Source organism: Ranitomeya imitator, chromosome 5 (assembly GCF_032444005.1).
Source record: "Ranitomeya imitator isolate aRanImi1 chromosome 5, aRanImi1.pri, whole genome shotgun sequence".
NCBI classification, from domain to species: Eukaryota; Metazoa; Chordata; class Amphibia; order Anura; family Dendrobatidae; genus Ranitomeya; species Ranitomeya imitator.
The window spans coordinates 548,544,772-548,558,671 of record NC_091286.1 but is presented as its reverse complement, the minus strand read 5'-3'; the positions used below and the strand labels follow the sequence as shown (position 1 = coordinate 548,558,671).

Genomic DNA, 13,900 nt, shown 5'->3' with positions numbered 1-13,900 from the left:
GATGCAATGTGTAAAATGGTGATGGACATTTTAGATGACTAGCGCAAATTGCAAATTTTTCAAGCCTTGCTGGGTTCAATGAATTTCCCAAGAAATTGACACAAATTCTATTTGAATTGGTTCACACATCTTTCATACACACTGATACTTTACACGCTGTATGTACGATATGGTTTCACACCTCAGCAATGTAAGGTAATAATCTACAAAACTCCAGCATGAGACATTGACAAGTGATTATCTGCACATCTACCTAGATGCAGCAATTAGTAATCAAGGTATTACGGCAGGTATTTGGTTGAAAGTAAATCATAAAAGAGAAATTTGCATTTGAAATAAAATCTTATAGAAAATTAATAAGCTAAATCTAAATTGTAGTTTGCAACCTGAAAGCTGGAAACGAAATGTTTAAGCAAGATGTGTACAAGACAGCAACATCAAACACAAGGTAAAAAGAAATAATACATCTGCAAGATAGGGAAATTGGCTGAAGCCTTAAGATTAGACTTAGTCCTTATTTCCTTTGAAAAGGTTATTGGTGTAGAGGAGCAAATCTTTTGAAACTCCAATTTGCTGACTTCAGAGAATTTGATTTGTGGCAAATACATTTGTGCAAATTTCAATACTGTAAAGTTTGTAATTGCTCAGAAAATGCACATGGGGAGAGGATAGATATCATCAGAGACCATAAGAGCTTACACTTTGAAGGAGAGAAATAGAGAGGACCCCTCTGTGTACAAGAAGTTACACTGTACTCTACAGCATAGAGAAGAGAAACCCGCTGACCATATGACCTTACACTCTATGGAAAAGAGAGGACACCACTCATCATAAGAGTTTATATTTTACAGGTGAGGGAGAGAGGACCCTGCTGACCATAAGAGCTTACTCTTTACATGAGATAGAGGACCCCTTTTATCATAAGAGCTTACATTTTACAGATAAGAGCGAGACAGAACCCTGCTGGCCATAAGAGCTTAAACTTTTCACAAGAGAGAGACTTAACCAGGGACTCTGGAGATGGAAAATGAGTCTGCTGTATAAACTGTGCTCCATTGGTAACTGCTAATCTGTGATGGCCCAGGTATTGACCACCACTATACAAGGTACGATAATCCACTAGATGTTATAACTGCAGGGCATTATGGGGAACCCCATGCAGTGACGCAAAATACCATTTGACTCCTCTGATGCTTGAGCAGTGTGGAAAATGGTGTTGGGCAATTATTTATTTTTTTACCTGCCACAAATAAAATCTCAAAATGTTCAAATTTTATTTCAACCGCAAATTTCATGAATTACAACTCACATTCAATCCTCATTTGATCAGCCCACTCTCTTTTGTTATTGGTAAAAATAGTTTGCTGATCACATAAAATATATTTGTTTCTGTATGTTTCCTTAACCCCTTTCTGACATCGGACGTACTATCCCGTCGAGGTGGGGTGGGCCCCTATGACCACGGACGGGATAGTACGTCCAGCACGATCGGCGGCGCTCACGGGGGGAGCGCGGCCGATCGCGGCCGGGTGTCAGCTGTCTATCGCAGCTGACATCCGGCACTATGTGCCAGGAGCGGTCACGGACAACTCCCGGCACATTAACCCCCGGCACACCGCGATCAAACATGATCGCGATGTGCCGGCGGTGCAGGGAAGCATCGCGCAGGGAGGGGGCTCCCTGCGTGCTTCCCTGAGCCCCCCGCAGCAACGTGATGTGATCGCATTGCTGCGAGGGTCTTACCTCCCTCCCTGCTTGTTCCAGGCCCGGATCCAAGATGGCCGCGGATCCGGGTCCTGCAGGGAGGGAGATGGCTTCACAGAGCCTGCTCAGAGCAGGCACTGTGAAGCAGCCTGCACTGCTCTCAGATCGGTGATCTGACAGAGTGCTTTGCAAACTGGCAGATCACCGATCTGTGATGTCCCCCCCTGGGACAATGTAAAAAAGTTAAAAAAAAATTTTCAAAATGTGTAAAAAAAAATAAAAAAAAATATTCCTAAATAATGAAAAAAAATATATATATTATTCCCCTAAATACATTTCTTTATCTAAATAAAAAAAAAAACAATAAAAGTACAAATATTTAGTATCGCCGCGTCCGTAATGGCCCAACCTATAAAACTGGCCCACCAGTTAACCCCTTCAGTAAACACTGTAAGAAAAAAAAAAAAAAAACCGAGGCAAAAAACAACGCTTTATTATCATACCGTCGAATAAAAAGTGGAATAACACGCGATCAAAAAGACAGATGTAAATAACCATGATACCGCTGAAAGCGTCATCTTGTCCCGAAAAAAACGAGCCACCATACAGCATTATCAGCAAAAAAAAAAAAAAGTTATAGTCCTGAGAATAAAGCGATGCAAAAATAATTATTTTTTCTATAAAATAGTTTTTATCGTATGAAAGTGCCAAAACATAAAAAAATGATATAAATGAGGTGTCGCTGTAAACGTACTGACCCGAAGAATAAAACTGATTTATCAATTTTACCAAACGTGGAACGGTATAAACGCCTCCCCCAAAAGAAATTCATGAATAGCTGGTTTTTGGTCATTCTGCCTCACAAAAATCGGAATAAAAAGCGATCAAAAAATGTAACGTGCCCGAAAATAAAAACGTCAACTCGTCCCGCAAAAAACAAGACCTCACATGACTCTGTGAACCAAAATATGGAAAAATTATAGCTCTCAAAATGTGGTAACGCAAAAAATATTTTTTGCAATAAAAAGCGTCTTTCAGTGTGTGACGGCTGCCAATCATAAAAATCCGCTAAAAAACCCGCTATAAAAGTAAATCAAACCCCCCTTCATCACCCCCTTAGTTAGGGAAAAATTAAAAAAATGTATTTATTTCCATTTTTCCATTAGGGCTAGGGTTAGGGCTAGGGTTAGGGTTAGGGTTAGGGCTAGGGTTAGGGCTAGGGCTAGGGTTAGGGCTAGGGTTAGGGCTAGGGTTAGGGTTAGGGCTAGGGTTAAGGCTACAGTTAGGGTTGGGGCTAAAGTTACGGTTAGGGTTTAGATTACATTTACAATTGGGAATAGGGTTGGGATTAAGGTTGGGGGTGTGTCAGGGTTAGAGGTGTGGTTAGGGTTACTGTTGGGATTAGGGTTAGGGGTGTGTTTGGATTAGGGTTTCAGTTATAATTGGGGGGTTTCCACTGTTTAGGCACATCAGGGGCTCTCCAAACGCGACATGGCATCCGATCTCAATTCCAGCCAATTCTACGTTGAAAAAGTAAAACAGTGCTTCTTCCCTTCCGAGCTCTCCCGTGTGCCCAAACAGGGGTTTACCCCAACATATTGGGTATCAGTGTACTCAGGACAAATAGTACAACAACTTTTGGAGTCCAATTTCTCCTGTTACCCTTGGGAAAATACAAAACTGGGGGCTAAAAAATAATTTTTGTGGAAAAAAAAAAGATTTTTCATTTTCACAGCTCTGCGTTATAAACTGTAGTGAAACACTTGGGGGTTCAAAGTTCTCACAACACATCTAGATATGTTCCATGGGGGGTCTAGTTTCCAATATGGGGTCACTTGTGGGGGTTTTCTACTGTTTAGGTACATTAGGGGTTCTGCAAACGCAATGTGATGCCTGCAGACCATTCCATCTAAGTCTGCATTCCAAATGGCACTCCTTCCCTTCCGAGCCCTCCCATGCGCCCAAACGGTGGTTCCCCCCAACATATGGGGTATCAGCGTATTCAGGACAAATTGTACAACACCTTTTGGGGTCAAATTTCTCCTCTTACCCTCGGGAAAATACAAAACTGGGGGCTAAAAAATAATTTTTTGGGGAAAGATTTTTTTTTTAATTTTCACGGCTCTGCGTTACAAACTGTAGTGAAACACTTGGGGGTTCAAAGCTCTCACAACACATCTAGATGAGTTCCTTAGGGGGTCTAGTTTCCAAAATGGTGTCACTTGTGGGGGGTTTCTACTGTTTCGGTACATTAGGGGCTCTGCAAATGCAATGTGACACCTGCAGACCATTCCATCTAAGTCTGCATTCCAAATGGAGCTCCTTCCCTTCCGAGCCCTCCCATGCGCCCAAACAGTGGTTCCCCCCCACATATGGGGTATCAGCGCACTCAGGACAAATTGGACAACAAATTTTGGGGTCCAATTTCTCCTGTTACCCTCGGGAAAATACAAAACTGGGGGCTAAAAAATAGTTTTTGTGGGAAAAAATTTTTGTTTGATTTTTATGGCTCTCCATTATAAACTTCTGTGAAGCCCTTGGTGGGTCAAAGCGCTCACGACACATGTAGATAAGTTCCTTTGGGGGTCTACTTTCCAAAATGGTGTCACTTGTGGGGGGTTTCAATGTTTAGGCACATCAGTGGCTCTCCAAACGCAACATGGCGTTCCATCTCAATTCCTGTCAATTTTGCATTGAAAAGTCAAACGGCGCTCCTTCCCTTCCGAGCTCTCCCATCCGCCCAAACAGTGGTTTACCCGTACATATGGGGTATCAGCGTACTCAGGACAAATTGTTCAACATCTTTTGGGGTCCAATTTCTTCTCTTACCCTTGGGAAAATAAAAAATTGGGGGCGAAAATATAATTTTTGTGAAAAAATATTATTTTTTATTTTTATGGTTCTACATTATAAACTTCTGTGAAGCACTTGGTGGGTCAAAGTGCTCACCACACCTCTAGATAAGTTCCTTAGGGGGTCTACTTTCCAAAATGGTGTCACTTGTGGGGGTTTCAATGTTTAGGCACATCAGAGGCTCTCCAAACGCAACATGGCGTCCCATCTCAATTCCTGTCAATTTTGCATTGAAAAGTCAAACGGCGCTCCTTCCCTTCCGAGCTCTCCCAACCGCCAAAACAGTGGTTTACCCCCACATATGGGGTATCAGCGTACTCAGGACAAATTGTACAACAACTTTTGCAGTCCAATTTCTTCTCTTACCCTTGGGAAAATAAAAAATTGGGGGCGGAAAGTTAATTTTTGTGAAAAAATATGATTTTTTATTTTTACGGTTCTACATTATAAACTTCTGTGAAGCACTTGGTGGGTTAAAGTGCTCACCACACCTCTAGCTAAGTTCCTTAGGGGGTCTACTTTCCAAAATGGTGTCACTTGTGGGGGTTCAATGTTTAGGCACATCAGGGGCTCTCCAAACGAAACATGGCGTCCCATCTCAATTCCAGTCAATTTTGCATTGAAAAGTCAAATGGCGCTCCTTCGCTTCCGAGCTCTGTCATGCGCCCAAACAGTGGTTTACCCCCACATGTGGGGTATTGGCGTACTCAGGACAAATTGTACAATAATGTTTGGGGTCCATTTTCTCCTGTTACCCTTGGTAAAATAAAGCAAATTGGAGCTGAATTAAATTTTTTGTGAAAAAAAGTTAAATGTTCATTTTTATTTAAACATTCAAAAAATTCCTGTGAAGCACCAGAAGGGTTAATAAACTTCTTGAATATGGTTTTGAGCATCTTGAGGGGTGTAGTTTTTAGAATGGTGTCACACTTGGGTATTTTCTATCATATAGACACCTCAAAATGACTTCAAATGAGATGTGGTCCCTAAAAAAAAATGGTGTTGTAGAAATGAGAAATTGCTGGTCAACTTTTAACCCTTATAACTCCCTAACAAAAAAAATTTTGGTTCCAAAATTGTGCTGATGTAAAGTAGACATGTGGGAAATGTTACTTATTAAGTATTTTGTGTGACATATCTCTGTGATTTAATTGCATAAAAATTCAAAGTTTGAAAATTGCGAAATTTTCATAATTTTCGCCAAATTTCCATTTTTTTCACAAATAAACGCAGGTACTATCAAAGAATTTTTACCATTGTCATGAAGTACAATATGTCAAGAGAAAACAATGTCAGAATCACTGGGATCCGTTGAAGCGTTCCAGAGTTATAACCTCACAAAGGGACAGTGGTCAGAATTTTAAAAATTGGCCCGGTCATTAAAGTGCAAACCACCCTTGGGGGTAAAGGGGTTAAAATACCATCCCTGTGCTAAAATAAACATGCTCCAAACACAAACTATTAGAGATGTGCGGATTGTGAAGTGCAATAAAACGTTAGGCTCTTATCGGCAGTGTAATGCTCTCTCTCTGTCTCCGTCACAAGTATTTTCTGAGCAATTACAAACTTTCCAGTGTTGAAGTTCAAACATTGTTCTTTGATCATTACTATTTAATCATCCAGTTGAAGGAGATGTCTCAACTTTTTAAAAGGATAACATTGAAATGTGCTTGAAACAAGCACCTTTGGTGGCCAGATGTACAAAGTGTACACATTTGAAATAGCAGCGCTCCATACATTGTGTTTGTGGCCATCATTGGATACTGCAGATCAGCTCCCATTTGCTTCACAGTTCATCTGGAGCTGCAAACAGCTTTTGACTGTCAGACCTCCACTGTTCTGACACTGATGATGCATCATGATGGTAGGCCATCAACATCTAAGACCTGGACAACCCAATTACTGAAGTTGTCACATGTACAAAGTTCATTTTATTCATTAGAACGTGGAAAAAATAAGTTCCACAATTGGATGTGTTAAAAAAAATGCCCCTGTGCTGAGATAATCTTATAAATGTGCCCCTGCTATATACTGTATAATGGCTGTGTCTGATCGTACAAGAGCATAATCTGATCATACCACATATTCTGGCAACGGAAGGATGCAAACGAGATCATACAGACAGGACAGCATGGGATTGCAGCTGATTGGCAAAACATTTCTCTGTTTTAAAAAAATGTTTTCTCTTACAGAAAGAATCATCTGTGATCCCATGCTCTAATATGTATATCCACTTTTGCTTCCTCCTCTTGTCAGGAGATGTGATATGATCAGATCAGGTGTCTGCATGGTGAGACACAACCATTACACAGAACATACAATAAAATTAACTTTGTTGAATGGAAAACCGGTTTAAAGTCATAGAACCATAGTAGGGCATCCTTAGGCTATGTACACAAGTTGTGTACTTGCTGCATTTTTTTTCTGCATGCAAAACCTGATATCTTGGCAGTAAAGCTACATAAAAACAGGCGCCAGTAAGTCACTGCGAAATAGCAGTGACTCTCCGGCGTCTGTGTAGAAGAAGGATGAAGACACTGCCCATAGAAGGGCGGATAAGGTTCGGATAATAGCGCGAGTTCAGGGCACAGGCGCAGGATTACGGCACCACAACTGCATGTTACAGGGCAGTGTAAAGTGCATGGGAGGGAGGTGCTATGATAATGAAGACAGGCGGAAGGGATTTATTACATGTACCACACGCCCCGGAGCCTGGAAGAAATCATTAACATTGAAGATTAAAACTCAATTTCTGAACAAGTAGGCCGCAGCTATTAGGCATACAGACAAGACTATTTTAACCATTTTATTACCTGTATACCCATAATAATAGCTTACAAGCATCCCACGGGGTAACAGATTCCCTTTAAGTGACACTCACCTATCATGTCTAATGAGACATGGGCAGGGTGCAATACTCGGAGACGCACCTATCAAATAACTAGGAGAAACATCATGGGAATATTAGCAAATTATATAAAATAATAATAATGATGCTAAAAATGATTCTTTGTTGTCAGTTTTTCAGATTTTTGTTTCAGTATTTTTTTGCATATAATTGGTACCCAACAAGCTGAGATGATGAATACAGCAATGCAGTACACCAAGGGCAAATGTGACACACAGGTCACAGGAAGAATAAACAAATCACTCATAATTCCGGTTTATTGTAAAACTGTACAAAAGTGATGGATATTTGGAGATAAGATAAATGATAAGACCTCATATACTAGCACAGGGATGTCCCGTAGACTGGACTTTTGCCTATTTACTATAGAGGTCCATTTCTTAATGTTAGAGATGAGTGTTCCTCTATGCATTGAGAATGTATTAGCTGTTACATGCTTTTCTATAAATTCCTATGTTTTATGTGTTTTTATGTCTTTCTAGCTAACTTTTATTTTACCTTATTTGCAATTACTGGATTAATTTATATTTAGAAAATGAAGTATGCGTGTCTAACTGGCTATCTTGTACAGGAGAAAGTAATAAAGAAAAGTAATGCTGTAAAAATCTCCATAATAAATTGTTCCAGTCATTCACAAAGGAGAAAACGTATATTTCTATTACTATATCGATGGCTGTTTTAATTAAGCATCTGCCAGCATTGCAAAGAATCAAATTATATCTGCAGGTCTGGTCCATTATATTTACATTTAAACTTTTCCAGGAGAAATTGCAGTGACAAGCAAGGGCAGCCAGCAAGAACAGTCATTTTATTTCACAAATGGAGATGGGAGGACTCGGTTCAGCTAACTACACTGTTATGGATGTTCTGCTTTATTTCTCATGTCGAAAGGACAATTATTTCTTTTTATGTGGCTGTTAGACAAAAAAATTCAGATGAAATCACAGACTGCTTATTTCTTAAAACGTCCCGTGTGACAACCACAATAGTAGTGCAACAGAAAAGGAATCTGATATATTCGATTGTAGTTTACTTTCTATTATTTGGCTTGTTTGGCAAAACGAGAGAATATTTATTAATTAGGGTTGAGCGAAACGGGTCGGCCATTTTCAGAAGTCGCCGACTTTTGGCAAAGTCGGGTTTCGTGAAACCCGACCCGACCCTGTGTGGGGTCGGCCATGAGGTCGGCGATCTTCTGAATCTGGTATCGGAATTCCGATACCGAGTTCCGATATGTTTGCAATATCAGAAATCGGTATCGGAATCCATATTTAAGTGTAAAATAAAGAATTAAAATAAAAAATATTGCTATACTTACCCTCTGACGCGCCCTGGTACTAACCGGCAGCCTTCCTTCCTTAGAATCAGCGCGTCAAGGACCTTTAGATGACGTCGCGGCTTGGGATTGGTCGCGCGACCGCCCATGTGACCGCTCACGTGACCAATCACAAGCCGCGACATCACCGAAGGTCCTTCATGCGCTGATTCTTAGGAAGGAAGGCTGCCGGAAAGAAGCAGGGTGCGTCCGAGGGTGAGTATATACCTAACCAGTTTCCTCTCCTTCAGACCCTGGGAACCATAGTATCCCATTGCACTGCATTGGGTTTCGTGTTTCGGCCGACCCTGACCCCGACTTTTCTATAGGATCGGCCGATTTCACTCGACCCGACTTTTGAGAAAGTATGGTTTCGTGAAACCCGACCCGATCCTATAAAAGTAAAAGTCGCTCAACCCTACTGATTGGGTGCACAGCATGGCTTGGAAGGAAAAGAGTACCATTTGACTTTTGAATGCAAAATTTGTAAACTAGACCGCTGAAGGGGCTTATCTAGATATGTTGAGCACCTTGAACCATCAGATGCTTCACAGAAGCTTATAGCATTGAGCCATGAAAATAAAAAAAATCAAATTTTTACAATAAAAATGTTCTTTGAGCCTCAGTGTATTTTCACAAGGATAACAGGAGAACATGCATCACACAATTAACTGCAATTTCTCCAAAGAACACCAATATCCAATATGTGGAGGAAAACTATTCTTTGAGCATACGGCAGAGCTCGGAAGGGAAGGAACACAATTTGACTTGAATGCAAAATTTGCTGAAATCATTAACGGAGGCCATATCGCATTTCGGTAGCCCCTGAGGTCCCTAAAGAGTGGAAACCCCTCACAAGTGACCTTATTTTGAAAACAAGATTATTTCAGAGATTTACATGAAAACCTTGGCGTAAGCACTCAGCATAGTGGCAGATTGATCAATTTAATAGCAGGTGAATATTGTGTTTATTTATTTTATTTATTTTGTATGCCTTGCTTCATGCGGTATGCTGTAAGTGATTAGACAACTTAATTCTTCAGGTTGGTGCAACTACAGTGGTACCAGATATGTATTTTTATGTTTGGCTGCTGTCACATACTAAAAGGTGCTTTTTATTGCAAAAACAAGTTTTTGCATCCCCATATTTAGATCGCCATAAATTTTACCATATTTCGGTTAACAGTCATGTGGGGTTTGTTTTTTGTGGGACAAGCTGATGTTTTTATTGGTAACATTTTTTTGGGCACATGAGATTCTTTGATCGCTTTCTATTCCAATTTTTGTGAGGGAGAATGAACAAAAAACAGCAATTCAGGAATTGTTTTTCTTATGCTGTCCTACATGTGGTAAAATTGGTATGTCAGCTTTATTCTTTAGGTCAGTACAATTATAGCGATATCACATTTATATTGGTTTTTACATTTTGGTGCTTTTACACAATAAAAATTATTTTATAGAAAAAATAATTATTTTTGCATTGCTTTATTGTGAGAGCTATAACTATTTTTATTTTTCTGACTGAGCTGTATGGCAGCTTGTTTTTGCGGGAAGAGATGAAGTTTTCAGACATATCATTTATACTTACATTTTTTTTTATCTCGTTTTATTCCATCTTTTGGTTTTGCGATATGATGAGAAAGCATCATATTTTGTTTATTTTGTTGTTACGATGTTCAAAGAAGGGGTTAACTAGTGGAATAATGTAATAGGTCAGGTCGTTCAGGATGCGGCAATATTAAATGTGTACTTTTTAGTTTAGTTTTGTTTTTACATAAATAAATATTTTGTCATTTTCTGGTACTTTATGATCTTATTTTTATAATTTTACAACTTTTCATAACTTTTTAAAAACTTTTTATCTTGTCCCAGGATTGGACATCAACTTTCTGTGCCCTGATCGCTGATGTAATTAGCATTAGCTCAACGGTTAATAGGCAGGGAGGAAGTGTGTCAGCTCCTGCTTCGAGCAGGAACTTATAAGACAACGTCCCTGGTGACACCATGGCCATCTTTCAGCATGGGGTCACCATTGAGAGTCTCATCAGCTGCCTCTGCTTACCTGCAGTAAGCTTTTTACCGCAAGTCACAGCTGCTGGTTCACACTGACATCTGACAGCGTGACTCCCGCAATGCTCTGTCCAACAGTAATAATCTTACTAGCAGTAACATTACTGCTGATCAGAGCTGCTGTGTGCATGATGGCTTAATGGATACTCTATCATTTACCGAATTTTGCCGAATTTGAGGAAAATGCTCGGGAATCCGAACACAAATCCGAATGTGCAATGCTTGTGCTGACTTTGAGATTCGTAAGTGTTTTCCGATCAAGTTTGCTTATCTCTAGCTGCAACATGGAGTAAGAATTGTAGCTTATCAGAAGAACTATACTTCAATTCTAATTAGAGGTATTTGCTAATACTATTATTATTACACCTATTACATATTGGGATGTGATCTTGGAGGTGGGAATATCCCTTTAATGGTAAATTGTGGTTTCTTTTGTTAATAGAAGCCACAGATCAGGTCCAAATTCAACCTAAATCTGATACTTCTGGACAGATCCTAATAGACGGCTATTGACTTACAATAAGGTTTGTTGTGGTGTCTGTTCTCTGGTCAGTAAGACTAACTCCCCAGGCATTTGGGGGTCAAATTAAGCATGTAATGGAGAAGAAAACAGAGTTTATACCTTGTTAGCTCCTGTATAAGCAAAGAGTTGGTAAGCTATATCTTGCCATGATTTGTACTTTGGGTTTAAAAAAAATTCTGGTAAAACCATCTGACAAGAACTGAGTTAGGCTTTATTGCGCAAATACAGAAAAGCTTTCTTGTTAAGTAAAAGTACAATAAAACAAGAGAAAGCTGACAGAATCTACAATAGTACCAAATCATTGCAGAATTTTTCATTTTGGAAAGAAAGCATCAAAGTCATGGTCGTATATTTAAATCCCTCCCAGCGAATAGTTAAACTCTGGATTTACTGCCTTATGCAGCACAGCCCATAAAGATCACAATATGTGCTCTTCCATCTGAAGGTTATCTGCTTTGCAGGAGTTATGTCTGCTTTCTACAATCCTAACTCTTTATCCTATAACTCCTCAGTAAAGAGAGAACTGCAGTATATAAAAGACTACTGATAGGTCTAAGGTCTATGTCATATGCAAGACACTGGTTGGAAATGAAAACATTGGGAAATAAATTAAAAATGTATATTTCCTAGTTTTGACTCTTCCCTGTATATGAAGATTTACATAGATTTTACTTAACAGTCAATAACATGTATATTAGATAATCTTTGACGCATCAGGAAAACATAGAAGTTCTGTAATCTGTAGGTTTCAAAGAAAAAACCCTGATGGAGACTGTGCCTAAGAACAGCAGGATCCAGCACCCACGATGTTACGGTTCCAGAACTTTTGATTTTAGAGGAAATAGAGTAGTAAGCTGGCTTTTTCTGCTTACTTAATCTATTTGTAATCTAGTGGAACCAAGTTAGTCATAAAAGCAGAAGTCATCTTGACATTTCCAATATTATGAAGTACCCTGATGTCACACTATGCTCTGTACGCTGATACTACAAATATTCCAGCTGAGTCAGCATAGTATGTAAAAGCTAACACAAATAAGCAATTAAATGATGATTTAGGGTTTCTCAGTGGGTGAGAGTTCTAGCTCACTCCGTTCCTGCTCTTTTCTGAGTAACTGTCATTTCATAATGTACCGCTGAATAGATATCCCAGTGGCCATCTTGATAAACAGGAAAATAAACACTTGTGATGTACTTGAACATAGTACTAAAAATGGTCTTGCAGTGATAATTTTTTTTACGAAGTTTCATTGTTATCACATTTGATCACAATAAAATATATTTCTATCCTTCATGAAGGAGTTTTTCACCCCATAGCAAATTTTGGACAATAGATACCAAGAATATCAGTTCTCAATTGGGCTATGAATAAATAATTTTAAAAAAATTGACGTGGGTTCCACCGAATTTTTGATAACCAGTCAGGCAAAACTGATAGCTGCGGGCTGCAACCCTCAGCTTTCAGCATGAGCAAGGATGGTTATCAAGAATAGAGGGGGGCCCCCCAAGCCATTTTTTTTAAATTATTTAAATAAATAAGTTAAAAAAATAGCTGGGGGCCTCCCAATTTTTGACAACCAGCCAAGCTAAAGCAGACAGCTAAGGGCTGGTATTCTATTGATGGTAAGATGTCATGGATATTGCCTCCCAAGTTTAAAAACAGCAGCCTGCCGCTGTCCAGAAAAGGCACATATATAAGATGTGCCAATTCTGGAGCTTTGGCCAGCTCTTCCCACTTTCCATGTGGCGGTGGCAAGTGGGGCTCATGTCACCTTTGTATTGTCATGTGATATCAAGCCCACAGCTTAGTAATAGAAAGGCATCTATAAGATGCCTCTCCATTATTAATCTTATAGTTATATTGTAAATAAACACACAGCCATAGTAAAGTCCTTTAATTGAAAGAATGACACAGCCTTCCTTTAATAAATCAAAATTAAACTATACTTATATCATCATCTATTCCACTGAAGCCATGGTCTCCTCCTGTGATAAAATAAAAAAAACAACCATATCCCTCTTTTTTATATTTATTTATTTATAATGTCTCGCTGTTAACAGTTGAATACAACTCTCAACGATGTCCTCCGCTAGCGGTGATCGCAGCATGAGCAGGGGACATTGATGTGAGCTCTCTTCTTCAGCACCCGGCACCTGGAAACAGCACGAACAGTACCGCTGATTTCAAGGTGCAGGTACGTGTCACACTAATAACACAGAGATATCATCCATGTGTTATCAGTGTGCACGTGTGCGGTACGGGCTGCTACTGGAAACATTGATGTCTGAAAGTGCCCTTAGTGAACTTGGTTACCGTATTTACCAAACTTGGGCCGACTTTTGCTGATTTTTAGGAAAAAAGCTCAGGAATCCTAACATAAATTTGAATGTGCAACGTTTGTACCAAATTTAAGATTCCGAACAAGTTCACTCATCTCCTGGAATGCCCTACAACAGAAAATTCTATTAATTTTTAGTATCTAGAGGTTTCAATATGTCCTAAAAAGACCTGTCTTTAGGCATGTCTATC

General features: G+C 39.5%; 1 protein-coding gene across 1 annotated transcript in view; it reads right to left on the bottom strand.

Annotated features, from left to right (window-relative positions):
• The window catches only part of CLSTN2 (calsyntenin 2), a 1,726,577-nt gene that overhangs the window by 704,270 nt on the left and 1,008,407 nt on the right, over positions 1–13,900 (bottom strand). The gene's annotated exons all lie outside the window — the stretch shown is intronic.